Source organism: Puma concolor, chromosome B2 (genome assembly GCF_028749965.1).
Source record: "Puma concolor isolate L17-30 chromosome B2, mPumCon1.1.hap2, whole genome shotgun sequence".
NCBI lineage: Eukaryota > Metazoa > Chordata > Mammalia > Carnivora > Felidae > Puma > Puma concolor.
Window position 1 is genome coordinate 61638786 of NC_141671.1, and position 27640 is coordinate 61666425.

Here is a 27640-nt window from a genome sequence, read left to right on the forward strand (position 1 = left end):
CTCTAAATATGCAAACCATGTCCTCCCTAAACCTGTTCTTATAGTTACTTGACACCCACCCCATATAAATCCAAAACACTTGGTTTATTTGATTTTTTTTTCCCAATACATCAGGGGATTTAATTCCAAAATGGAAGAGCCCCTACTGGGTCATACTATGTAGTCCCACTGCAGTAAAGTTAGAAGAGCACTCTTCATGGGCTCCTGTATCTAAATAAAACCTGCACTCCCTTTATAGGAAATCAGTGAGCAAACTATTGCGACTTCTTATTCCTGTGAACCTGTGGAAAACCTCAAACTTCTCTTGTGATGGTTGTATCTTTCTTTTTCATTCTCCTTTCCCCAATGTCTACTAACAATTCCTTCTTACAATGAGCCATTCAAATGGATCACCACAGACATTTGAGTTACAAACCACAAAGACCAATCTGATTCCTGCTGCTTGTTCCCACTCCAGTCTGAATGCTTCAAGCCTGACATCTAAAAATTTCACTGGCAGCACTGGTAGACACTGGGTTTGTAATTTGTTCTAACCATTAACCTATATTTTTCTTTTTTCTATAAAAAATGCCTTATTAATTACTTAATTGCTTACTGAGCATAGTCTATATGATGACTATACACAACCTGCTACACAGTTAAGGCCTTAAATGACTCTCAAAATAGAATTATATTGTTAAATACTAAACTCAAATGCATAAAACAGTTCTACAAAATAGAATGACATTAGATATTTTAAGTGCTGCACAAGGTGGCACTTATACTCTCATAAAAACAAAATGCTGTGTATACATTCCAGATTACCACAAAATGATTTCTTGATTTCTAGCTGACATGAATACTCAACGTGGTGCTTTATATAATCCTTCTTTTTCCTGGTGCCAACACTCCACCACTACAATAACTTCAAGCCAACAGATGATCCTTTTTACTCAACAAGGTTAATGCATGTTGTCCACCATGGATTCAGCTCCCTCCACTGTATTTTTTTTTTCAGAGGGCACTGAGCTTTATTTACAAACATGTCATCCCATCCTCTTTCACCCGCACCCCCCAACCCTGGAGTCCCCACCTCTGTCTCCAGGAAGGAGAAGGGCCTGAGCCCATCCACCTGCCCAACCCAAGAGGGTGGGGACTACGTTCACCTCCAGCTGAAGCCAGGCAGGGCTCCCCTCTGGTGGGTGCCCTGCCAGAGGAGAGGGGTTAGGGGGGATGGCAGGGGCTCTGCCCTCCTCCGGGTGGCCAGTCCTCAGGGCTTCGGCCAGGGCGCGCGAGGCTGGAGTTGTGACCGGAATGGGGTGGAGGGTGGGACTCGTGTTGGCTGAGCCAGGCGGGCAGCTGACAGCTTCCGGTTCTGGGCCTCGGAGGAGACACAGGACCAAAGGTCCAGGCTCTTGGGGGCTGAGCTTTTCTCGGGCTTCAGAGGGAGAACATCCCAGCCCATCAGGCAGTGCCGGGGGCAGGGCCAGCGTGTCAGAAGCGTTGAAGCTCTTCCGTCGGTGGAGGCGGTGCCGGTGCGGAGGGTCCAGGACAGACAGCGGGATGTTCACCCTGACCTGCGTGGGCTCCACCAGGGTCTCGGGGCCCCGCTGGTCCCGAGGTGTCCTGCACAGGCGGCAGGGGAGCCAGGATCCGAAGGCACCAGAAACAGGCGCCGGTTGACGCGGTAACAGTACACGCATTCGTGGTCTTGGTCCACCCTGCTGCTCTCCCGGAGGCTGAGGGACCCCTTTATCTTCCTGACTGACTAATGTTGACCCATAGGTAGGGACATCTCTATGCCCCTATTCAGCAGGAAGAAGCTGTAGAAGATGAGACCTTCCACCTTCAGCAACTTTAAAGATTTAAGGGTCAAAATTGTTGAGGGGGGTATGATGAGGGAGTGTAAGACAAGCTGAGGGCAAAGTACAGACTAATAGCACCCCACACCACAGGTGGAATACGTGTGATATTCCTCAGACACTCTTGGCTACCCAAGAAGAAAGGAAAAGGGTTTGAGTGCTTGCCATAGTGATGTGGCAAACTAAGCCAAATGAAAAATTGAATTCCCATTGACAAGTCTTTAAACAGGCAGAGTGGCCTCCCTCTAGGAGCTCAGTTGCCTCAAGGATGACACTTTGCTAAGGGCTAAAGGAAATCTTGGCTTAACATTATCCTGACCTCCCCAAGATTCTGTAAAGTCTACTTGGACATGTAAAAATTCCTTTGGAAGCTTCTTTTATCTTAACTACCCCCAAGATATATGCTGGCAATCATACTCTAAGCTTATGGTCCCCTGATATACATCTGAAGCATCTCATGACTGAGATTTTACTACATGGTAATAAATGGCATTTCCCTAACAATACCTAGCCCCTCAAGGTCCTGGAAACTTTGCTTCCAAAATTCTTTAGAGGCTTATGTTGTCCCTAACCCCTTCCCAACCTGAGGGTATATAATCAGTTATCCATATCACATCCTCAGTATAACTTTTTCTGCCACGCGTCCTATTCCCATGCTTTAATTAAATCACCACTTTGCAACAAAGATGTCTTTAAGAATTATTTCTTGTCTGCCACCTCCGAACCCCCAACGCCATCAACTCTATCTGAGGTAATAGATATCCTGACGTGTGTATTTTAATGTTGATTTGGAAGGGGACACAACATTTTTTTTCAGAAAATTGATATTCAAATTAAAATGACAGGGGAAAAAAAAACAGAAGTTGAAAATGAGGAGCCAATTTCTATATGTAAAAGCCAAGGGTTAAAGAGATGAAGTGAAATAGAGGAAACATAATTTTAAGCCATTCATGGTACGACAGTATCAGGGTGATCAAAGCTACTGAAAAGATGGAAACTTAGGGGGACACGCTCTTTTCTGAGACTAAAGATGAGAGGCATGAACTGGGAATAACAGCAAATCTCTTTACAATTTCAAAAGAAAACAACACTTTTTTTTCTCCTCCATAGCTATATTAATATAAAAATCTACTCTGAAATAAAATGTTGTTTTAAAAATAAAATGTTGCAGAAGTTTATCAGCCAGTCCTCTCAGGGGATATACAGCTGAGGAAGCGAGGGAGGAATGACTGGAAAGAGCAAGAAGCTGACTACTAACATGGTTGCCTGTCATACACAGAACTTTAAAAGTAGGATGGCCATTCAGACTTTCCAGAAATTGAAGCAAATCTGCTGACCTTTGAATTCCTATATCATCAGATGATGGTTAACTTCTGGGAGGGGGTGTAACGTGGCATTAAGTAGATCCCTTTGGCCAGAGCAATTCCCATTGACAGTTGAAGCTGTAATCCTTCAGTAGCCAAAATTTCTAGCAGCTATGGGGTGAGTGTCTTCCCTGAAGAAGGTATTAGGCAGAACATTGCAGTATCCTCTGTAGAAAATATGTACGTTAGAAAGTGATAAATCTTTCAGAGAGAAGTGAAGCAGGGCAAGAAGTCTCTTATGGCTGAACGGATCAGGCTGTAGGACAACGGGGTTCAGTTGCAAAACGGTTTTATAACATACGCACCTTTGAATGCCAGATATAAGTGTGTGTGTGTGTGTGTGTGTGTGTGTGTGTGTGTGTGTGTATTTTTTTTTCCCCAAGGAGAGACTAGCATAATCTTATGCAGCACAGGAAAGTTCCCAGTACACAGGTTAACTCCTACTCTATAATTTGTATCACAATGTTTATGATTAGTTAAGAGAAATGTGACCTAAGGAAACACCTAGGGCACAGCTTCTTAAATTAGACATGGAGTTTCTTTTCGCATTTTTCATAACAGCATTTCTGAGAGAGGTTTGCATGTCTTGGTGCCTAACTCAATACTTGCCTTTTTTTTTTTCCCCATGAGTTTTCAGAAGAATCTGTCTGAAAAGGAAGTGTAGCATGAATTCAGTCAAAAACATACTTTTTTGGAATTAGGCTTGTTTTGAATTCTGAATCTCCAGTGTGATACTGAGCAGAAGCTTACATTTTAAGCTTCAGTTGTTTTCTTTGTAAATAATGATGCTGCTCATCTCACAGGGTAGTTTTAATGATAAAACAAGTACGTAAAGTGCTTAGCCCAGTCCATCACACAAAATAATGAATAAACTATATATTTGAAGAGGTAGTAGTGATTCAAGTAGGAACAGCTCTAGCAATAGCTTTCAGCAGACCCCACTGTTGCTGTTATATGGATGAATTTATCATAACAGGACTGAAATATACTGATGAACCATATGCATTTTTAAAGTTTTGCCTGATGCTAAAGTACACAGTACTACAAATTGTCATATTTTTTTCCACACTCATTTCTATGAGTTCAGTAGATTCTTAGTTATGGATGCATGTTTGCAAATCAGTTAATGTAATTATTGAATATAGTTGTAATCTACACTTGATGAGTCCTAACAAAATGTAGCACAGGTTATATGAAGTTTAAAAAACAAATACCCATATGGAAGATATTAGGAAACAAATTTTAAATGTGAGCAGGACAGGTGATGCATGCATGTTACCATGACAACCTTGTAAGAAGACTTTATTTCAGTGCTTAGCACCACACCAAAGAAAATTTCCTTTCTAGGCTGACAATCCTGTGAATGAGGCACCCACAGAACCTATCATTTGAATTTAAGGACTCAGGAAAAATTTTGATTTTTGCCTTCTGTGGTGAAATTCCTACCTTATTACCTGAAGAGAAATAAAGTGGTTCTTATTAATGATTTATTTTGAACAAGTCTCTACCATCTAAATGAAATAATCTTTGGAAAATGAAGAGACCCTGGGCAGTAATCTGTTGAAGGAAAAGATAACCAACATAATGAGGTCTGTTTTCTATTGTCCAATAGGGGCAGAAGAACAAACGATCGACTGTAAAAGAAAACTTTACATTTCAGGCCACCTAAAATTTGTGTGAAGCCAAATGGAATGTATCTTATAGAGTTAATGAACTGTATGTGGTCAATGTAATGTAAATTTTTAACTGTAAAGTTAAATTGTATCCCCCTTCTGGGCCCTAGAAAAGTCATTCCCTAATTTTTAGTCATTTGGCTTTTTTCTGAACTTTTCAAGATATAGAGTGATTTACCGCTCTCTGAAGGTTACTTTAAAATTACTATGTAAGTTCCCTTTGGCCACAGGTCACATATTAATATTTTATATAATATTCAGGATATAGTCGATGTTCAAAACATATCTGTATGATGTTTGAGGTTTGACATTTGGGACAACTGAAATATTTTCAGTATTGGACAAAGAGTTAAACAGAATGCTAAATAAGGAGTTATTATTGCAAACTATGTTTTTAATCTATGTAATATTTATATTTGTACCCATCCCTGTTCTGATGATATCCTCTGCATAATACAGGTATATCATGTTCTGAAAATAAATTGTGGGCACAAGACTTTTATAATTAAAAGCTTTTAGGATAAGGAAGAGAAATATAATTATATCCTTAGGTTGAAATAATCAATAGTTGAGCTGTTATAAGTCTTTCACTAGACAACATCCTTATGGAGATGGAAAGCTTATTCTTGGGAGTAATTTGGGAATTATATCCACAAAGCAGGAAAACCTGAGTTGAAAAATGACTTGTTTTGAATTCAGGTCAAGGATAGACTATTGATTTAGTGGCAAAAAGTCAACAAAGATACATTTTGGGAAGGAAAGAAGACATTTCATACCCATACAAATTTTTCTGATACATTTGTGCACCTGATGTCACACAAGTATATGACAATGGATCACAGCATCTGATGGACAGATGTCTGAACAAACCTCTGTGATCCCAATTCTCTAGCCACTCTCGGCACTAAATTGGTGCTATTCAGTTTCCCAGGTGTGATTACCTTTTCCTATATATTCCTGATGCTAAGCTTAAATTTTCAGATGTCAAGCTTTACATGTTAAATTCTAAAGGGGTGTGTGTGTGTGTGTGTGTGTGTGTTCTCTAAAAAAAATCCTGCTCATCCAGAATTTTAGTTTCCTAATCATATAATATATGAAACTGAAGAACTTACATCTAATTTGTCATGTGTTGTCCATGTACAATTTGCCATAAAATTCTGTTGATGTACAACCATCTTATCTTGGCAAATTTGCTTTTTTTACACTTTTTCCCATCAAAGGCACAGTATTACTAGGGATGATTTTAAAGTTCCAGATTATTTTCCAGTTTTGATACCAATCAAACATTTAATTACGTTCCTAAAAGGATAATATTGTTAAATGATATACTTTCAAACTTTATTAATAACATAAGCTTAAAATACTTCAAAGGCATGTTTTGCTGCAACAATTTGAATAAATGCATTTACATCTATCGTGCATAAACTATCCTATGCTGTCTTCCACATTCTCTTTCTAGTGTATGTCTTTCATTTACTCTTCTGCAAGAAGATGCTGTGGAAGTGGAGAAAAGTAGGCTTGGGCAAAGAAATAAATTAAATTGCAATACAGGCCTGCTGAAACTATAGCCAACAGAGAGCTCTTGGGTGAGAATTGCCCATGAGGGTCATCTTGCATCAGCCTGAAATAGGCTTTTAAAACTCTACATTGCTCAGTTGTAGGATATGGGGTGTCCCAGAAAGATAAGACTTTGGATGAAGTGACTCTGCTGGCCACACTGGCAGAAGGAATGGAGAGGCACATTCTCATGTCTACCACACTCTACCATTTTCATGGACTCTATTTCTATAGACACACGCAAAGATAAGTTTGTGTTTGGTGGGCCTTTTGTTATATGAGAGTCTTAGAAGAGGGATGTTAACAGAACAAACTAGAGTTTGCATCCATTAAGTTGGCCTCAACTCAATGCTGCAATTGATATTTATTATCTCTTCCTCATACTATCCATTCTCAAGTCCTCTTCATCTCAGACATCATGTTTACTTGTCTCAAAGCTTTACCTAGTGGCATAATCCAGACACTCATCACCAATGATTTGAATCTTTGCTGCTTGCCCTCTGAAGTTGGGTTTGATAAGTTTGTGCACTTAAAGTCACAATGAGGCAAGGGTACATCTCAGATATCAAGAGAAACTTAAATAAATGGCTTTTCTGGGTTCTACATGTTTTTTTCTCCCCCTCACTGTTTAAAATCATCTCTACTTACCCTGATGAACAGAGACAATTATCCATGATTTGATAATGACTCTTTTCTTCCTCTTCTTTGACACTAGGAGTCAAAAGTACCAGGAAAAATCCATAGTTTGTGATTCACTGAGATTCTTTCTATAACATTTAGCTAAAGTGTACCATTTTTTGGAATTGAATATTCAACCCTATAGATTCCAAAGTCGTAGATACAGAAAGTACAATGTCTCCTAGGGGATTATTGAAAACAATAATAAATGGAACCATTTCTACTTCTATCCCTTGTGTGATGGTTAATTTTATGTGTCAATTTGTCTGGGACACAGTGTCCAGATATGGTATCAAATATACTGGATTTTTCTATGAGAGTGTTTTCGTATAAGATTAACATCTAAGTTAAAGGACTTCGAGTAAAGCAGATTGTCCTCCATAATGTGGGTGACTCTCATTCAGTCAGTTTAAGGCCTGAATAGTACAAACGACTGACCTACCCCTAGAAATAGGTAATTCAATCAGCAGACAGTCTTCAGACATGAACTGAAATGATGGCTTTACTCTGGGTATCCAGCCTACCAGCACACACTGCAGTTTCGACTTTCTAGCTTCTATAATTGCATGAGGTATGAGCCAATTCCTTAAAATAGATCTCTCTCTCTCTCTCTCCCGCTCCTCCCCCACACATATGCTTCTTTTTCATCAATAATGATTAATTTTTCTATGAACCCTATTTTAAATATTTCTTCATGCATCTCTGTAAGCATTTCTCTAGGGTGTATACTGAAAATTGAAACTGCTGGGCCATGGTTGATAAACAAATCAAAATAACAGACAAAAGTAGTTGCATTACTTTATCCTACTTATGGGATGCAGACAATTGCTTTATATTATATATGTGACATATGAAAAAGTAATGGATTAAGAAACTACCCTTAAAATTAAATAATGTTGAAGAAAGAAAATAATAGACATAAGAGCAGAATATAATAGAAAACAAATATAAAATATACACATCAATAATATCAGAAGTTAATTCATTGAAGAAAATAACAAAATAAATAAATGTCGATTTTTACAACTAAAAGAAAAAAACACATTCACAAACAACAATTGCAAGTATAAAAACCCAGAATTTAAAACAAGTACAGTTGAATTTGCCAAAACTTTGTTCTAACAAATTTAGATTTTGTATTAAAATTTTTAAAAAGGATACATTTTTTTAACTTTTTAAATTTGATAATATGTGTTTAGAGATTTCCTACAAGTAAACTTATCTGTGGGTCTTTAGAAGCTACCCATTAAATTCAGAAAAAAGAGGGGCGCCTGGGTGGCGCAGTCGGTTGAGCGTCCGACTTCAGCCAGGTCATGATCTCGCGGTCCGTGAGTTCGAGCCCCGCGTCGGGCTCTGGCCTGATGGCTCGGAGCCTGGAGCCTGTTTCCGATTCTGTGTCTCCCTCTCTCTCTGCCCCTCGCCCGTTCATGCTCTGTCTCTCTCTGTCCCAAAAATAAATAAACGTTGAAAAAAAAAATTTAAAAAAAAAATAAATAAATTCAGAAAAAAGACAAAACATCTAATATTCCAACTTTTATTCAACAATGTATCAGAAATCTTATATTGAATAATAAGATTGGGAAAGAGATATACAAATTAAGGGAAATAAAAGAAGAAGAAAAATTGTTTCCACAGACTATGATTGCCTACATGCATGTTAAGCCCACAAGAATCTACAAATATGTTTAAGAATTAACAATGGTTTACAAAAGAAAAAAATTGATAATGGCACTTAATATTTTCAGAGAAAATATCGATATAACGTTTTATTATCCCAATGATACTAGCAGAAAACAGAAAATAAAGTGTAATGAAAAGTAGTGTCTACAATAGTAATCTAACAGGTTTCTATATGTAATCTAACCAATTAGGTGCAAGAGCTTTATTTTTATTGTTTTATTAAATTTCATTGAAATTATAAATACATGGAAACACATACCATGTGAGATTTAATAGCAAATAGAGGTAAATTCTCCTCAAATTTATCTATAGAGTCAATGAAGTTCCAATAATAAGTCCATACAAATTAAAATTTTCCTCTAAAGCATATGAGGAGAAGCACAAGTAAGACATGTTCAAGAAACACTTTAAAGGAAAAAGTAGACATGGAGAATTACCCTCCCAGATATTTTCACTATGGATTAATAGTAGTAAGGCAATATTATTTAGTTGCATGTAGAGTCAAACTGACCAACAAAATAGAGGATAGGAATAGGGCCATATCCAGATAAAAATATGAGATTTCTCCCACTGAAGTTCTGTTTGAAAAAAAAAAAAAAGAACATATCAAAAAATTATACCTTTTTCCTTATTAAGAGAAGAGAAAACTGGAAATGCATCAGAATTTCAAACCTCACAAAATACTACTTCTAGATGAATTGTGTGCTAACATTTCGAATAAAATTTTAATACTTTAAATAGGGAATATAGGAGTACATATTTATTATTCCATGGGATATTAAGTATTTCTAAAAATACATAAAACATAAGGATAGATGAATAAAATGGGATACATTAAAATTAAGAATTTCTGTTCTTAAAACAACATACATGGAGGGACAAAATAATTCAACATATGTAACATCTATAAAGAACAAACATAAACTTGGAGAAGAGATTTGTAATACTTGGGATTTAATAGAGAGTTGATTTGGCTTGATAAGAAATATGAACAATAGAAAAATGGGAAAGTGATATAAAAAAGAACATTATTGAAAAAATCATTGACACAAAATATGAAATTATCTTCAACATTAATATTTATCAGGAGAATGTTAAATGCAAAATGAAGTTATGCAGCTACTAATTTTGTATAAATTAAGAAGTCAAGTAATACCAAGTGTTGTCTAGTGTTGAACAAAACATAAAATTGTGGGAATATAAATGAAAAAACAATTTGGTATTACCAGGTAAAGATGAATATGACACAGTACACCCTCTCCAAAAATTATCACCCTAGAGAAAATCTTTCACATATATCCAGGAAGCATTTATAAGTGTTTTAATTGTTTGCTGTAATAGATTAACCAAGTTAATATTTATAAAACATGTATGAAAATATATTTCACACAAAATAAACATATACATTATTTAAAACATAAATATAAGAATTTGGGAATCGTGAAATGATATTTTGTAGTCCACTTATATAAACTCACAATGGAAATGAATGAACTGTAAGTGTACATATAAACATGGATAAATCTCAGAAAATATTTTTTGAGTAGATGCAATTTGAAGAAGTAAATACAAAGTATGAATCCTCTTACAAGATATTCATTAACAGAAAAGTGAATTAATATATTACTTGAGATTACATATGTGGGAAACTATAAAGTGAAGGATGAGAAAAACTCACATTGAATTCAGGACTATGGTTACTTCTAAGAGGAAAAAAGAGGAACTTCTTTTTTCTATGTTCTATCTATACAAGTAGTAATTATGTTGTATCTAAAAGCTGATTAATATCTAGTGGGAGTTCATGTGATTACTAATATTTGTAAAATTCTTCAAATATACAATCATTTTGAATTATATTTCAAAACAAAAATGTATTTAAATATTAGAGAAGGACTGCTGATTTATGGTTCCATACTTAAGGAGTTCGGAAGCTGTCACTGTCCTGACAACAAGTAAAAAGCAATACAGAACGAAAAATCAACAACTCTTCTGGGATCCATAAGAAAAGAACACAGGGCACACCTCAGCCCCCAAGACTGGAGAGACAGGCAGGCAAATTCAAGGAGTGGTGTCTTAATGGAGTAGAGACTCAGGAGCAGAAATCACCCTGGGAACCTGTGCCTGGATAGGAAAATCTGAGCTGTAATAGACAAAATGCTGGAGACTCAGTGTGGACACCCTGAGAGTTAAAAACTCTAAAGAGGTCTAATCATAGGGGTGCCCCACAGTGTTGTGAGATTTCCTCCAGGAGCTCAGCATTGTTCACACAGTAAATATCAGAGGAAAATCCCCTCAGGCTTCCTGCAGGGGGAGAAGGTAAGGAACCATTCTGAAACATGACAAGAGCACTCTATTCTTAACAAGGACTGATCTCAGGGGAAACCATTTAAACACAGCCTAACTTGCTGGGGTATTATCAGAGCCTGGCTGACCTAAGGAAGAAAAATACCCAACTCCAGCCCACTCTAGGCATTCTATCCTACCTGAAAAAAGAGAAAAAACAGAGAAAACTTTGTGAAGTTCAATAGTTTGGAAGCATAGGCTCACTTAAAGAAGATCTCTAACTATAAGACTATAGAACACTAACTCTCCCCCAACAGCTCACCACCGCATTATTAAAGGCCTGCATATAGTAATTCCTTATTGGAATTGTCACGGATCATCTGGCTACCAAGAAAACAGTTACAAGGAATACCAAAAGGCAAAAAGCTCAATTTGAGGAGATAGAGCAAACATCAGAACCGGACATGGCAGTGATATTTAAATTATCAGACCAAGACTTTAAAACAACTATGATTAATATGTTAAGTGCTCTAATGGATAAAGTAGACACTATGCAAAAAAGATGGAAAATAAAAGTAGAGAGATAAAAATTCTAAGAAATAAGCAAATGAAAAATGCTAGAGATAAAAACACTGTAAAAGACATTAAGAATGTTTTTTATGGGCTTGCTGGTCGACTGGAAATGGATGAGCAAAGAATCTCTGAGCCAGAGGATGTATAAGTAGCATCCTTGAAAGGCAGAAAGCAAAGACTACAAAGACTAGGGGGAAAACAAACACACACAAACAAACAAAAACAGAATATCCAAGGACTGTGGGACATTTACAAAAAGTGTAATGGGAATACCAGAAGAAATAATTTGCAGAAGAAACATCTGATGAATGATGTTAACCAAAATAAACAAGGCACTTAAAATGCAGCAATAAGAAAACAAATAACCCAATAAAAAGAGGTCAAAAACTTTAATAGGCACTGGGGATCCTGGGTGGCTCAGTGAGTTGAACATCCAACTTCGGCTGAGATCATGATCTCATGATCTCAAAGTTTGTGAGTTTGAGCTCCCCATAGGGCTCTCTACAGTCATCACAGAGCCTGCTTCAGATCCTCTGTCTCCCTCCCTCTCTGCCCCTCCCCTGCTTGCACTCTTTCTATCTCAAAAATAAGCATTAAATTAAAAAAAAACTTTCATAGATATTTCACTAAAGAAGATATACAGATAGCAAAAAAGCATATGGAAGCATGTTCCATGTCTTATGACATCAGGGAAATGCAAATGAAAACAGCTATGAGATATCACTATGCAGTTAGTAAAATGGCCAGAATCTGAGCAGTGCTGTAAGTCACTGTCGATACATTCCCACTCAGAGTACTGGTGGGAATGCAAAATGGTACAGCCACTTCAGAAGACAATTTGGTGGTTTCTTACAAAAATAATTGATATACTATACTATGTGACCCAGCAATTAGTCATACTATACTATATGATCCAGCAATCAATCAGTCTTCTTGCTATTTCCCAAAGGATTTGAAAACTCATGTCCATACAAAAACCGCACATGGATGTTTATAGAAACTTCATTCATAATTGCCAAAACTTGAAAGTGACCAAGATGTTTTTTGGTAGGTGAACAGATAGACTGTGGTAGGTCCAAACAATAAATACTATTCAGCACTATAAAGAAATGAGCTACCAAGCCATGAAAAGACATGGGGAAACCTTAAGTGCATATTACTAAATGAAAGAAGTCAATCTGAGAAGACTATATATATATACTGATGATTCTAACTATATGGCATTCTAGGAAAAGTAAACCTAGGGAGAGAGATCAGTGATTTCTTGGGGCAGGAGGAGGGTGGAAGAAGGAACAGTCAGAAGACAGAGGAGTTTTAAGGCAGTAAAGTATCTCTAGGATATTATGGTGATATATATATATATATATATATATATATATATATATAATTACTTTACATTTGTCCAAATCCGTAGAATGTACAACAGCACGAGTGAACTTGTAATCTATGCAATGTGAGTGATTATGATGTGCCAATGTAGGTTCATCCTTGGTAAAAATCAAGGAGATATTGATAATGGGAGAGGACAGCATGTGTGGGAACAGGGAGAATATGGGGAATCTCTGTACTTTGATTTTGTTGTAAATGTGAAACTGCTCTAAACAGATTAAGTAAAAAAAGTAGAAATGAAAAAAATAATGCACAAGTCAAAATTTGATAATTTTTGTAAAAATTTGTGACACACTTTTATCTGTTTTATTTATTCCAGTCAAGAATTATCATTCTTAAATTTTTATTGGTAATCTATCAAACTATTATTCCTTTAAAAATTGTTGTAGTGTCAAATAAGTTTGTTAATTTTTAGATAATGAAATGAAGTAAAGGTAAAGATATTTTAGGAGGCTTTAAAAAGCCTTACATAATACAATAAAAATGCATGCTCCATTCTTTCCACCCAATTTTTAAAAAATAACAACATGCTTTGATATTTTTAGGAACAGTAATTACTTTCAAAATAATGAATAAATGATATTTATAAGAAACTAACACTAGTTTTGAGGAAATTTGCCGTTTGTTTCCTTTAGCTAAATCTGTAAGTTTCTAATATATTTTTAGCCAAATGCTGTAAGTTGGAAATTACAAATTTACAAGTTATGAAATTGTGCATTTGACTTGGTTTCCTCCATGAGTGAAGGAGTACATGTTATTTAATAGGTTTCTATATTTTTACTGGTAATTATTTCAGTTATTATTACTAAATTAAAAGAATACCCTGAACTGATAAGAAATGGATTATTTTGTTAACTCAGTTTTACCAGAATATTCATACATTTTTGTATTATTAGAATACATTTTGTTAATAAATAAATGCTGAATTGGTAGGTCTTTATATACAAGTCCATCTGTATTTGCTTAAAAAAAGCAGTAAGAGGTTTTGTCATAATTATAAAATTAAATTGTAGTTGCACTGTACTCTGAAAAAATTCAGGCATTAACTTTTTGATTGTTTGCATCCTAAATTGGCTCTATGTTATGTTGCTTTGGCTTCTTTTATTAGGTATGATACTTTATAATAAATATATTGCTTTAATACAATGCTTTTGTTTGGTGGCTTTTATTGAAATTTTTCTGTAACATTGATTGTTTGGGATAATTAAAAAACATTTTTCAGATTGAAGGGCAACAGAAGACATAATCCATATGTGCATCTAAAAGATGCTTAATGACTATCTTTAGAGATTTAGTCAAATAAATAAATTAATATGTAAGTAGCCTAGGCTATCATTTGCAGACCAATAACTTCAATTGGGCTTCACAAAAATAGGAATACTTTAGCACTAACTCTTAACCTATTGTTTATCAAAAACCTCATAGATACTATAAAATGTTCTGTAAAATTAAATAGTTGTATTTATTTATTTGTCTCCTGTAATGCACATCATCTTTTGTTCTATGAGCCTTCTGCAACATTAAATTGAAACGGTTTCATGGTGGTGGCCAGCTGGGTAGCAGTTTTACAGCTATTTCATTTCCCTGATTCAGTTCTCTGCCCTTGTCATCACCTCTGTCAGTTTGCCTCAAAACCCTGTTAACAATTTTGGTCTTGGACTTTTCCATTTTCAGCATCAACATTGGAATAGATTAATAAGTACAAAAGATTATTGTCTGTCTCCAGTCCTTCACAAGACTTATATTTTGTTTTCATCAAATAAGAATCTATATTCTTATAAATACTGAAAGCAAACGTCCTACAGAAGTTTCCTGCTTTCAGATGCAAGTAACTTAGCAGTCAAGTTTGTCCATCTCAGAAGTTCAGGCTGGCAGTCCGGTGTTCTTCTTATTTGTATCTGAGTCCAGAAGTATGCTAGTTGTAGTATATAGATAAAACACCAGCTTAGCCTATTTCTTCATGTTATATAGCAATTGTCTTGAAACCTAAAGAATAGAAACAATAAATATTTATGCTCATCCACTTGTATTATTTGTAATAGTCATTTAGAGATCCCTTTTGCCATATACAATGGAATCACATACTTTTCCTTGGTAAGCAAGGGACTTTCTGTGTCTCTGTGTATGATTGATTTGTCCAACATGCCCTCTATTCCCAAGTTTCGTTTTCGTGGTACTTGTTAGCTCAAGATCCAAAAGTACATTGCAGGCAGGGTAGTCCATGAAAGGAAAACATATTCATCAATATTGCATGTACTATCCAAACAGGATTTGATGCCTGAGGTCAGCAGAAGTGTGCTTCATGTCTCTTGTTGCTAATAATAGTTTCTCATCTTCTTAGATATTCTGTGCCATCTTTTCTATAGCTGTTTTCTTTCTGTGTCTTGGATAACATTTTGAAATTGAGTGAATTCACAGCTACTATTTCCTTTTTTATTCCTCAAGTCATCATATTATATATATATGAGTTTCTCCATCTCAGAAACTAAGCATTTCCACTGTTTCTCAGAAAAAATACCTGTCAGTTCTCATTCTATTTCTGCTTTTAAGTGTCCATATAGTCCTGTTTTAAGGGAATAATGGCATGATATTTGTTATGTTCATATCCATAGTATTTATATGTGGACCGTTAACTTCTCTGATACAAAAATTGTTATTTATATATTAAAAAAAGGCTGTGGCAAGCTCAAATTGATAAGAAATAATGGATTATTCTTATACTTTCAATATCATCTGTGTCCAAATTTAAGCCAAAGACAATCATTTCTTGCTTCCTTTTTTCAGAAACATATATTGCTGTCTTCTCTTCTAATAGAACTTACCATCTATATAGTTATTTCTTTTCAAGGTTTTTACATTTTCTATGATATTATCCCTCTATAATGGCTATCATTTAATATGCACTCAATAAATTTTTGCTAAACCTAATTTAACAAGTTAAATTAGATCTTGATAGGTATAACTAAACATTTTTCCATTTTTTTCTTTCTTTCTCAAAAGAAATCTGCTATTTCACATAGAAAAAAGGCAAATTTTCACCGTTCTTCCTTTTCCCACGAGTAACTTCTGGCATTCAAGCCTTCCCATCCTTGCTTAGTACTAAGAAAAGTAAGTGGGATAAAATATTTCACAGAGGCAGTCAGCTGTATTTTCTTGAACACTAAGATTTAAAAAAAAAACGGGCTATATTCAGTCTTGGAAACAACTAGGCTTATTTCTGTTTCAGAAATTGTGCAGTAACTTTTGCCTTCAAAGGTTAGGGATAAAAACCTGACTTCCTATTAATGGGGTATGAGTCTCAATGTTATGGCCTTGGAGAAATTTGATAGCTTGCTTAAAAAAGGTATGTAAAAAAATCCTTTCATTTTTATCCACTGCACAAGGTTTAATTTTACTTACTATATTATTTATAATTTTTATAAATATAAATTTATATTTATAATTTATATTTATAATATTTATTTATATTATTTTACATTTATGTTTTCTCCCAAGAAAGTCAGTCTCTAAGAACAGAGACTCTGTTAATGTAATTCAGGGCTAGAGTAGTGCTTGCTCCAATAAGGCACCCAAAAATGTTTATTTATAGAATGAATGAGTGAGGCCCGTATTTTCATACATAAAATGAACATAAAACACTATAAGTACTTCATGAATACTGGATGCAAATGATACTTATGTGATAAATATATATATTATCTGTGTACATACATGCAATTTATAATGTGTATAGATATGTACACTTATATATACACACACATATACATATATACACACAGAGGTTATCTTTCTACCAGTCTATCATAGTTTCACTGGCCTATTTTAGAAGAATTGTTTTATTTCAAAAAATATCTTCTTTTTCCAAGATGTGAAAATTACTTATTGTGGGACCAGCTTGGTATGTCACTTTCTGAGTCTTGATAGATTCATCTCCAAATAGTATTTACTTTCTAGTTTGTTATGAGGCTTATATAAGATAATGTATATAAAGTGTTTTGCCTGTAAAAGGTGATAAAAACAAGTTCAAGCCACAGTTGACTATAATTTTTGCAAGCAAACAATTACTATACAGTAAGAAAGAGTTGCACGACACAAACTTTGCATTAAATTATTTCTTCAGACAAGCTACTGAAGAGTATGCTTATTTTTTTGTTCAAACACGCATTGGAGGTTTAATACTTTACATATCCAGAACCAGACATTAAAACAAATCTTGAATCAGGTTCTCAAAATTAAAAATTCCAGATTAACTGCCAATGAGTAAGATTCATGGCCAAGTTTAGCTTTAGAATTTTCTCTGGTTTAATAAATATAGAAACTATTAAGAGTGAAAAATACTTTAGGTCTAGTTCTCAGAAATATTTATTTGCTCTGAATCAGACAGTCTTTTAAGAATATTGAGAGTAGGAAACATCTAATTTACATAAAGTAGCAGTTTGGGTTGTATTATAAATTAGCATAGTTTCCATTGCTAAGAAGTAGTCGTTTCCCTACATGGATTTACTAAAAAGACTAAAAAGAGTAGGTTTATTTTTTATATGACTGTCTGATGATTATAATCTATTTGCCCTGTAATAACTTCGATCACATTTTCACATTTCAGATACTATAATCTATCTACTGATGATATCTACCTATCACCTATCTATCTATGGATCATCTAACTTCTATGCACTAGAAGAAATATAGTGTATTTTATAAGAATACGGATTGCAGCCAGATTTAAAAGCTATATAATCATTGGCAAGTTACTTCATGTTTTCTGATTTTACTTCCTTCATCTGTAAAATGGGGATAATAATGGTAACGACCTGAGTGGATCATGGTGAGGTTTAAATAAGCTACTATATGCACACAGCTTAGAAAAATATCTGATCAGAGTAAGTGCTATATGTGTTGGCTATTATTATTTAGAAATAAAATCCAAACAACAGTTTCGATTATAGTAAGTGTGGTACATACATCACTAAAAAGATGATGTAACTTGGTTTTATACTATTAAATTTATACTGAATGGGTCATTGACTTGAGTAGTGGTTTTAAAAATACAGTGTGCCAAATAAGCACCAGAGGTATTGATTAAAATCCTGATTTCCATACTTGTCCTTAGAAAGGCTGAGTGATAGAGGCACCTGGCTGGCTCAGTCAGTTAAGCTTTGGACTTCGCTCACGTCATGACCTCGCAGTTTATGGTTTCAAGCCCTGTGTCGGGCTGTATGCTGATAGCTCAGAGCCTGGAGTCTGCTTTGGATTCTGTTTCTCCCTCTCTCTCTGTTCTTCCCCTGCTTGCACTCTGTCTCTTCTCTCTCTCTCCCTCTCTCTCTCTCTCAAAAATAAATAAAATATTAAAAAAAAAGAAAGCCTAAGTGATAGTCTGTGTAATTCAAGTCTTGTATAGTTTAAGCAAGACCAACAGATGATTCCCATGAGCAATGCATGAAACAAACATAGGGAATAATTGACAGCGACAAAATGATTGGCTCCTACAAAAAGCATGATTTGGGGTATCCCAAAATCTCCTCAAGGATATAGTTACCATAACACCTGTAACGGAAGTGGGTTTGTCATACCAGTTGTTTGGAGATTTTTTTTTAACAGTTCTATGGATTCACAAGGAGAGAGAGATAATTTTGATGGCATTGGAAAAGACTTCTAATCTGGAGATGAAACTTGAAGAACAAATGAGATTTCAATTAGTATATTAATTAGTGAAGGAGGATAAAAGTGAGACTATAGAGAAGATGGAAAGAAAAGGCTACATTGTGAACATGATGACATAAGTATGCAGTTGAACAACACAGGTTTGAACTGCGCAGGTCCACTTATATGCAGGTTTTTTTCAATAGATACAGTACAGTAATGTAAATATATCTTCTATTACTTATAATCTTCAATAAAATTTACTTTTCTCTAGCTTACTTTATTGTGAGAATACAGTATGTAAACACATAACATAAAATATGTGTTTATCTCCTGTTATGTTACCATTAAGGTTTCCAATCAGCAGTTAGCTATTAGTACTTACTTTTTTGGAAAGTCACAAGTTATATGCAGATTTTTGTTTGGGTGAGGGGCAGTACCTTTAATCCCAGTGTTGTTCAAGGGTCAGCTGTGTATATATTCACACACATCATTATGTATATATACATTATATGCATATACAATCAATACAAAAAATGTATTAATTTTTTCTGTATATTATGATATTTAGACATGTTCAAAAAAAAAAATAAAAACCTTTTCGGTTGAGGAGAGACTACCCCTCCTAAGCCAGCCAATTCTTAGAGAAAGCAAAAGACGGAGCCAGGAACATGCCTTTGGCTAACTAATTCAGAGTCATGGCTAAATATATATCGCAGGAGACAATATTTCTCTGACTTAATCATCTCAGGGTCACATGCCAGACAACTAGAGACCACTCTTACAGCCCAAAGCCCATCAAAATTATTCAAACTAGCCACTAGTTTGAATAGACTGTTTATCCTGCCTTCCCTTTCCCGAGGAAAACCAACAGATGCTTCTGGCCCAGCTTCTCCCTTTCTTCCTGCTTCTGCTTCCTGACCACAGTGTGGTGTTCCTCCTGTGGTCCCGCATGAGGAGCTCTGCCTCTCATTTTTAGGGGCACTGTAACATTAAGCTTTTTCTTTCAATGGACTTGACCTCTCCATGTTAGTCACTTTTAAAGCTTAAGACCCAAGCACAAAACACATGGGTACATTATACATATTCACAAACAAGTGGAATAATAAAATCTGAGTTTAAGATGATGGGATGCATTGGACGACTTAGAAGCTTTAAATTATGAAACTATTTAGGGAGCAATTAAAATTTTACAGAAGCAAAAATTGAGAAATTAAAATCAAGGTAAAATCTGTTGAAAATGAAATACAAATTGTGTGTTTATCAATGGTTTATCTTATTAGTAAGGCTTCCAGTCAAAAGTAAGCTATTAGTAGTTACATTTGGGGGAAGTAAAAGTTATACGTGGATTTTTTTATTGCATGAGGGGGGTCAGTGTCAACATGTCAACAAAAAGTGGAGGATAAAAGAAAGGAAGAATTTAAAGATAATCTATACACTTAGATTTTCTGAGCTTCTAATCCATATATTCTAGAAATAATAACCTAGTTTGTTCTTTAGGTGTAGTGACTGGAAAGAAGGTCAAAGGAGATTTCGGAGCTAATAATTTATTTCTTTATGTGAGTGCTGGTTATAAGAGTGTGCTCAATTTGTAAAATTATGTAAGATATTACATCTAATGTTATACCCTTGACTACTCATCTATTACATTTTAAAATAAGAAATAAGTATCTTAATAAAAATGACTTGTTTTAAAACTCTAGAATGCAATGTATTCATCAAAATGATTATTACTGACCTTTACAACAAAGACACTTTAAGAAGACATCTAATTATTTTTAAAATTCTGCTGCTTACTGGGTGTTATATACAAGTGATGAATCCCTAAATTCTACTCCTGAAACCAATATTACACTATATGTTAACTAACTGTAATTTAAATAAAAACTTGAAACCACAAAAAAAGAGAGCGAGAGAGAGAGAGAGAGAGAGAGAGAGAGAACTGATATGACAGCTCTGTGGTGTCAGAGACACCCAAGCTCCTTTTGTCTCTTTATTTTGCCATAATCAAGTGGTAGCTTCTGCCTCTGAGTCCATATGGTTCTCCCAACATCTGCCATCTTAGCCTCAGTCAAAGGAAAAGTGGAAAGAGGTTGAGTAGTTTTTATTCATTTGTTTTTCTGGCTGCATATTTTGGTGTAATAAACCAAAAAACATAGTGACATAAAACAATGACAAAAAAGAAACACATAGAATGAATAAAATTCTGCTGCCTGTCAAATCATCTTTTAGCTTCTTCCTTTAAACTACTTTCACAGTTTAGTATACTTTTTAAAGTAATTTTTGTTGCTATATAATTGTAACAAAATGCACTGGGGGGAGGTCAGTATTAACATGTCAACAAAAAGTTGTATGTTTGATAAGATTTTTTGATAAGGATTTTTTATTCAAATGCAACTTATTTAAAAAAAATTTTAATTTAAATTCAACTTAGTTAACATACAGTGTACTATTGGTTTCAGGAGTAGAACCCAATGGCTCATCACTTACATGTAACACTCTGCTTATCCCAACAAGTGCCCTCCTTAATGCTCAGCATTCATTTAACCCATCCTCCCACCCAACACCTCTCCAGCAACCCTCAGTCTGTTCTCTGTAGTCTCTTATGGCTTGCCTCCCTCTGTTTTTATCTTATTTTTCCTTTCCATAGTCTATGTTCATCTGTTTTGTTTCTTAAATTCAGCATCTGAGAGAAATTGTATATTTGTCTTTCTCTGACTATTTCACTTAGCATAATACACCCTCGTTCCATCCATGTTGTTGCAAATGGCAAGATTTCATTCTTTTTGATAGCTTAGCAGCATTTCATTGTGTGTGTGTGTGTGTGTGTGTGTGTGTGTGTGTGTGTGTCCATCCACTTATTAGTGGATTGGACATTTGGGCTCTATCCATAATTTGGCTATTGTTAATAGCGCTGCTATAAATATTGGAGTGCATGTGCCCCTTTAAATCAGCATAGATCTTTGCCAACATCTCTTATTTCCTGAGTTGTTCATTTTAGCCATTCTGAGAGGTATAAGGTTGTATCTCATTGTGGTTTTGATTTGTATTTCCCTGATGATGAGTGATGTTGAGCATCTTTTTATGTGTCTGTTAGCTATCTGGATGTCTTCTTTGGAAAATTGTCTATTCACATCTTCTTTCCATTTCTTCACTGGATTATTTGTTTTTTGTGTGTTAAGTTTGCTAAGTTGTTTATAGATTTTGGATATTAATGCTTTATCTGATATGTCATTTGCAAATATCTTCTCCCATCCTGTCAGTTACCTTTTAGTTTTGCTGATAGTTTCCTTTGCTGTGCAGCAGATCTTTATCTTGATGAGGTCCCGGTAGTTCATTTTTGCTTTTATTTCCTTTGCCTCCATGACCCGTTTATTAAGAAGTTGCTGTGGCCGAAGTCAAAGAGGTTCCTTCCTGTTTTCTCCTGTAGCATTTTTATGGTTCCTTTTTCACATTTAGGTGTTTCATCCATTTTGAATTTATTTTTGTGTATGGTGTAACAAAGTGGTCCAGGTTCATTCTGCATCTCACTATCCAGTTTTCCCATCAGATACTTTTTCCTGTTTTGTCAAAGATTAGTTGGCCATACATTTGTGGTTCCATTTCTGGGTTGTCTACTCTGTTCCATTGATCTATGTGTCTGTTTTTGTGTCAGTGTCATACTGCCTTGATGATTATAGCTTTGTAATACAGCTTGATTTGTGATGACTCCAGCTTTGGTTTTCTTTGCAACATTAGTTTGTCTATTAGGGGTCTTTTCTGGTTACATACAACTTTTAGGATTGTTTGGGTTGTATAGACATTTTATCAATATTTGTTCTTCCAATCCATGAGCATGGAATGTTTTCCATATCTCTGTGTCTCCTTCAATATTTTCATAAGCTTTCCACAGTTGTCAGGATATAGATCTTTTACCTCTTTGGTTAGGTTTATTTCTAGGCATCTTGAAGTTTCTGGTGTAAATGAATATGGGTTTAATCCTTGATTTCTCTTTCTGCTGCTTTATTATTGGTGCATAGAAATTTAAGTAATCTCTGTACATTCATTTCATATCCTGTGACTTTGCTGAATTCATACTTTTGGTGGAATCTTTCGGGGTTTCCATGTAGAGTATCATGTCATCTGCAAAGTGTGAAAGTTTGACTTCTTCTTTGCCAATTTGTATGCTTCTTATTTCTTTTTGTTGTCTGATTGCTAATGTTTGAACCTCCAGTACTATGTTGAACAACAGTGGTGAGAGTGGACATCCCTGTTGTGTTCCTATCCTTAGGGGAAAAGTTCTCAGTTTTTCCCCATTGAGGATGATATTCGCTGTGGGCTTTTCATATATGGCCTTTATGATGTTAAGGTATGTTCCTTCTATCCCTACTTTCTTGAGGGTTTTTATGAAGAAAGAATGCTGTATTTTGTCAAATATTTTTCCTTGTCTATTGAAAGGATCATATGGTTCTTATCCTTTCTTTTATTAATGTGGTGTATTATGTTGATTGGCTTGTGAATACTGAAGCAGCCCTGCAGCCCTGGAATAAATCCCACTTGGTCACGGTGAATAATTCTGTTAATGTACTGTTGAATTCAATTTGTTGGTATCTTGGTGAGAATTTTTGTATCAAGTTTCATCAGAGATATTGACCTGTTATTCTTCTTTTTTTGTGGGGTCTTTGTCTAGCTTTGGAATTAAGGTAATTCTGGCTTCATAGAATGAGTTTGGAAACTTTCCTCCCATTTCTAGTTTTTGGAATATTCTGAGAAGAATAGCTATTAAGTCTTCTTTAAATGTCTGGTAGAATTCCCCATGGAAGTCATCTGACCCAGGACTCTTGTTTGTTGGTAAATTTTGATAAGTTTTATACAACGTCCAACCCAATCAAAAGATAGAAAATTTCCACTTATCTTGAATTTTCCCCATGTCAGTTTTTCAGTCACACCACACCCACTACATTGTTTTATCTATTTCTGTAGCTTAGTTTTGGCCTTATTTAGAACTTCATGAAATGGTATCAACCATGAGCTATTTAATATATTCATCCTGTATACATATGTTATATGCATTCCTTATATATGAATAGGAGTATGTGCATGTACATGTGTATATATAATAATGATATAATGATAACAAAATATATATAAGAGAATGAAGTGTCTTCCAATGTTTTAGAGCACTACAATTTGTTACACTACTAACATATTGGTAGACATCTGAGTTCCTCCTAGTTTTTAGCTATTGTTAATAAAACTAATAACATTCCTGTAGACATTTTGACTGGATGTATATTTTCATCCCTTTGGGGATTTCACATAAATGACATTTCTGGGTCATTATTGCCTTTTTATATACTACAGAATTCATTTATGTATTGGATTTGTTGTTTTTTTTTTTGTTTGTTTGTTTTTTTTTTAATATTTTTTTTTCAACATTTATTTATTTTTGGGACAGAGAGACAGAGCATGAACGGGGGAGGGGCAGAGAGAGAGGGAGACACAGAATCAGAAACAGGCTCCAGGCTCTGAGCCATCAGCCCAGAGCCCGACGCGGGGCTCAAACTCACGGACCGCGAGATCGTGACCTGGCTGAAGTCGGACGCTTAACCGACTGCGCCACCCAGGCGCCCCGGATTTGTTGTTTTATTTCACTCTAGTGAAATATAAGCTGCATGAAAACAGGAATATGTTTTATTTTTCCCTCAATATATCCCATGTGAGAGAAAAGTGCTAACACTTGGTAGTTGTCTAGTTGTCTATTGAATTTATAAGAAATGACCAAACTAGTTCCCTAAGTGGTTATGTATTATACACTCCCATCAACAATGCATGAGATCCAGTTGACCTATCTTCACTAAAACTGGTAATATCAGTCCTTTTAATTTTATCAATCTTTATGAGTGTGAAGTAGTTTATCATTATGATTTGAATTAACATTTCCCTCAGGACTAAGAATCTTAATCATCTTTTCATGCACGTATTAGCCATTTTTATGCGTGACTGTGTTAAATATCTGCCTATTTTCATTGTTTTGTTGTCTTTTTTGTTAATTAAATTTTATATGTTTTGGGTGCAATGACACAGCAGTTTGACTATTTTCTTTAATGGTAAATTACATATTATATCAATATATTGGATTTCTTGAAACGTCCCCAAAATTAATGGCTATGCATGTAAAAAAAAAGTAGATAGTCACAACTGAAAACACTAACAAAATATAAAAAGAAGGCTATAAAATAATCTTATTCTTGTGTGAGATTTAAAAAAAATCTTTATTAAATATAAAACTTTATTTATTTGTTTTATTTATTTATTTTCTTGAGAGTGAAAGAAAGGGCACAAGTGAGTGAGGGGCAGAGAAAGGAAGAGATAGAATTCGAGGGCAGAGAGAGAAAGACAGAGAGAGAGACGGAGAGAAGCAGGGCTCATGTTCACCTGAAGTGGGGCACGAGCTCACCTGAAGCAGGTCACTGGCTCACCCACTGTGGGACTTAAACTCACAGACTGTGAGATCATGTCCTGAGCCAAAGTCAGATGCTTAAAAACTGAGCCATCAGGCACCCAAATATAGTAGCTTTAGAAGTTACTTTTGGTGGTGGACCTTGGTGGCTCAGTTAGTTAATCATCCGACTTCAACTCAGGTCTTGATCTCTTGGTTTGTGAGTTTGAGCCCCGTGTCAGGCTCTGTGCTGACAGCTCAGAGCCTGGCGCCTGTTTCGAATTCTGTGTCTCCCTCTCTCTCTCTCTGCTCCTCCCCCACTTATTCTCATTCTCTCTCTCTCTCTCTCTCAAAAATACAATAAACATTAAAGAATTTTAAAAAGTTACTTTTGATGACATGTTCAGAAGTTTCTGGTTAGAACACACTATAATATTTGGATGGCACAATACTCTTTCAGTTGTGAGGTCCTAGATTGGTAGAAAAGTAAGTTGAATTTTGTTGTATTGTGTGGGTTTTGTTTTTTTTTTTTTTTTTAACCTTCTTAGGATTATTTATATATTTTAATGGGCTATTTTTTTACAGCAATTTTAGGTTCACCGCAAAATTGAGCAGAAGTACAGTTCTCTCATATATCTTCTGCCTCACACATGCATAGCCTCCCCATCATCAATATTTTCCACCAGAGGGGTATATTTGTTATAATTGGTGGACCTTCATTGACACATAATTATCAGCCAAAGATTACAGTTTACAATAGAGTTCAATCTTGGTGTTGTGCCTTCTATAGGTTTTGACAAATGTAATGATGTACGTTCACCATGTAGTATCATACAGAATAGCTTCACTGCCCTAAAAATCCCCGGTATTCTCCATATTTATCTCTCTCTCTTCCCAATCCCTGGAAGCCACCAATCGTTTTATTGTCTCCATAGTTTTGTCTTTTTAATATGTCACATAGTTGGAATCATGCAGTATGCAGCCATTTTAGATTCGCTTCTTTCACTTAGTAATATGCATTTAAGGTTTCCCCTCTTCTGTTTTTGTTATTCTTATTATTGTTTTGCTTTGCTTTGTGGCTTGATAGCTCATTTCTTTTTAGCACAGTAATATTCTATTGTCTGGATTTACCACAGTTTATTTATCCATTCACCTACTGAAGGATATCTTGGTTCCTTCCAAGTTTTGCCAATTATGAATAATGCTGCTATAAACACCCATGTTTATATCTGTGCCTATCCATATGCAAGTTTTTGTGTGGACATAAGTTTCCAACTCATTTTCGTAAATACCAAGGCGTACAATTGCTGGATCATATGGCAAGAGTATGTTTAGTTTTCCAAGAAACCGCCAAACTGTCTTCCAATGTGGTTGTGCAATTTTGCAGTCCCACTATCAATGAATGAGAGTTTCTGTTGTTCCAAATCCTTGAAAGAATTTGGTGTCATCAGTGTCCCAGATTTTGGCTATTTTAATAGATGTGTAGCCATGTTTCATGTTGTTTTAACTTGCAATTCCCTAATGACATATGCATCCTTAATGACAGAAGCATTTTTTCTTATGCTTACTTGACATGTGTATATCTTCCTTGCTGAAGTGTCGATTCAGATCTCTTATGTATTCTTAATCAGATTGTTTATTATCTTTTTGTTGAATTTTATAATATGTATTATTCCCTTTTTGCTTCATACTTGTCAATAAGATGTAATGCTTCAATGGCTTTCAAGCTAAAAAGCAGAGGGTATAAATGTGATCAATATGTCTAATAGATCAGTGACTCCTCAATCTGGCTGATCATTGAATTCTTTGGAGTTCTTTAAATGATGAAACATTTTGGTTTTTCACTGGGGATTCTATTTGTACATTTGGTTGAAAGTCAAAAAACAAAAGAAGAAACTCCAGTCATTTTATGACTCTCTAATTGGGACAATCACTAGGATAAACTGACCCTAGGGTGTTAGATATTCAACTGAGGAACTAAAACTTATTGGGCTCCTATCAAGTACCATTCACTGTGCTAACTACTAGGAACACATACAAGTTTCCATTCAGTGATATCATAAGGTGAAACTAGAAAGTAAACAAATAATCAGATGAGTAAAAGAGAGATGTAGCATTTTATATAATCACCATAAACATTGGAACCAAGGAAAAATGAAGAAGTGGACAGACATTCAGATTGGAAAGATGAGCAACAGTTTAGAGAACACTATCACTAAGTTGTGTCTTTAAGGACAAATGAGGAAGAACGATAAGTATATTCAGATATATTTGCAAAGACAAAAAAAGATAAGAAAGTGATTTATGTTAGGAACAGCAAAATTTCCCTATGACCTCATTGTTGGGTTTAAGTGGGGAGTGGTAATAAATCCTACACAGATATACACAGTAATAAGTCCTACACAGATAATACCCATATAAAAGTAGATATAGGCACACTTTTCCATACCTATGTTGTTTCTCTTCCCTTTTTCCTTTCAACTGCCTTTTTTCCTTGACTATATATATATATGTATATATATATATATATATATATATATA

The 27640-nt window shown here is 35.0% G+C and overlaps 1 pseudogene; it reads right to left on the reverse strand.

The window, feature by feature from the left end:
• Positions 1–991: 991 nt before the first annotated feature.
• LOC112862747 (migration and invasion-inhibitory protein pseudogene) overlaps positions 992–27640 on the reverse strand; it is a 64548-nt pseudogene continuing 37899 nt past the window's right edge.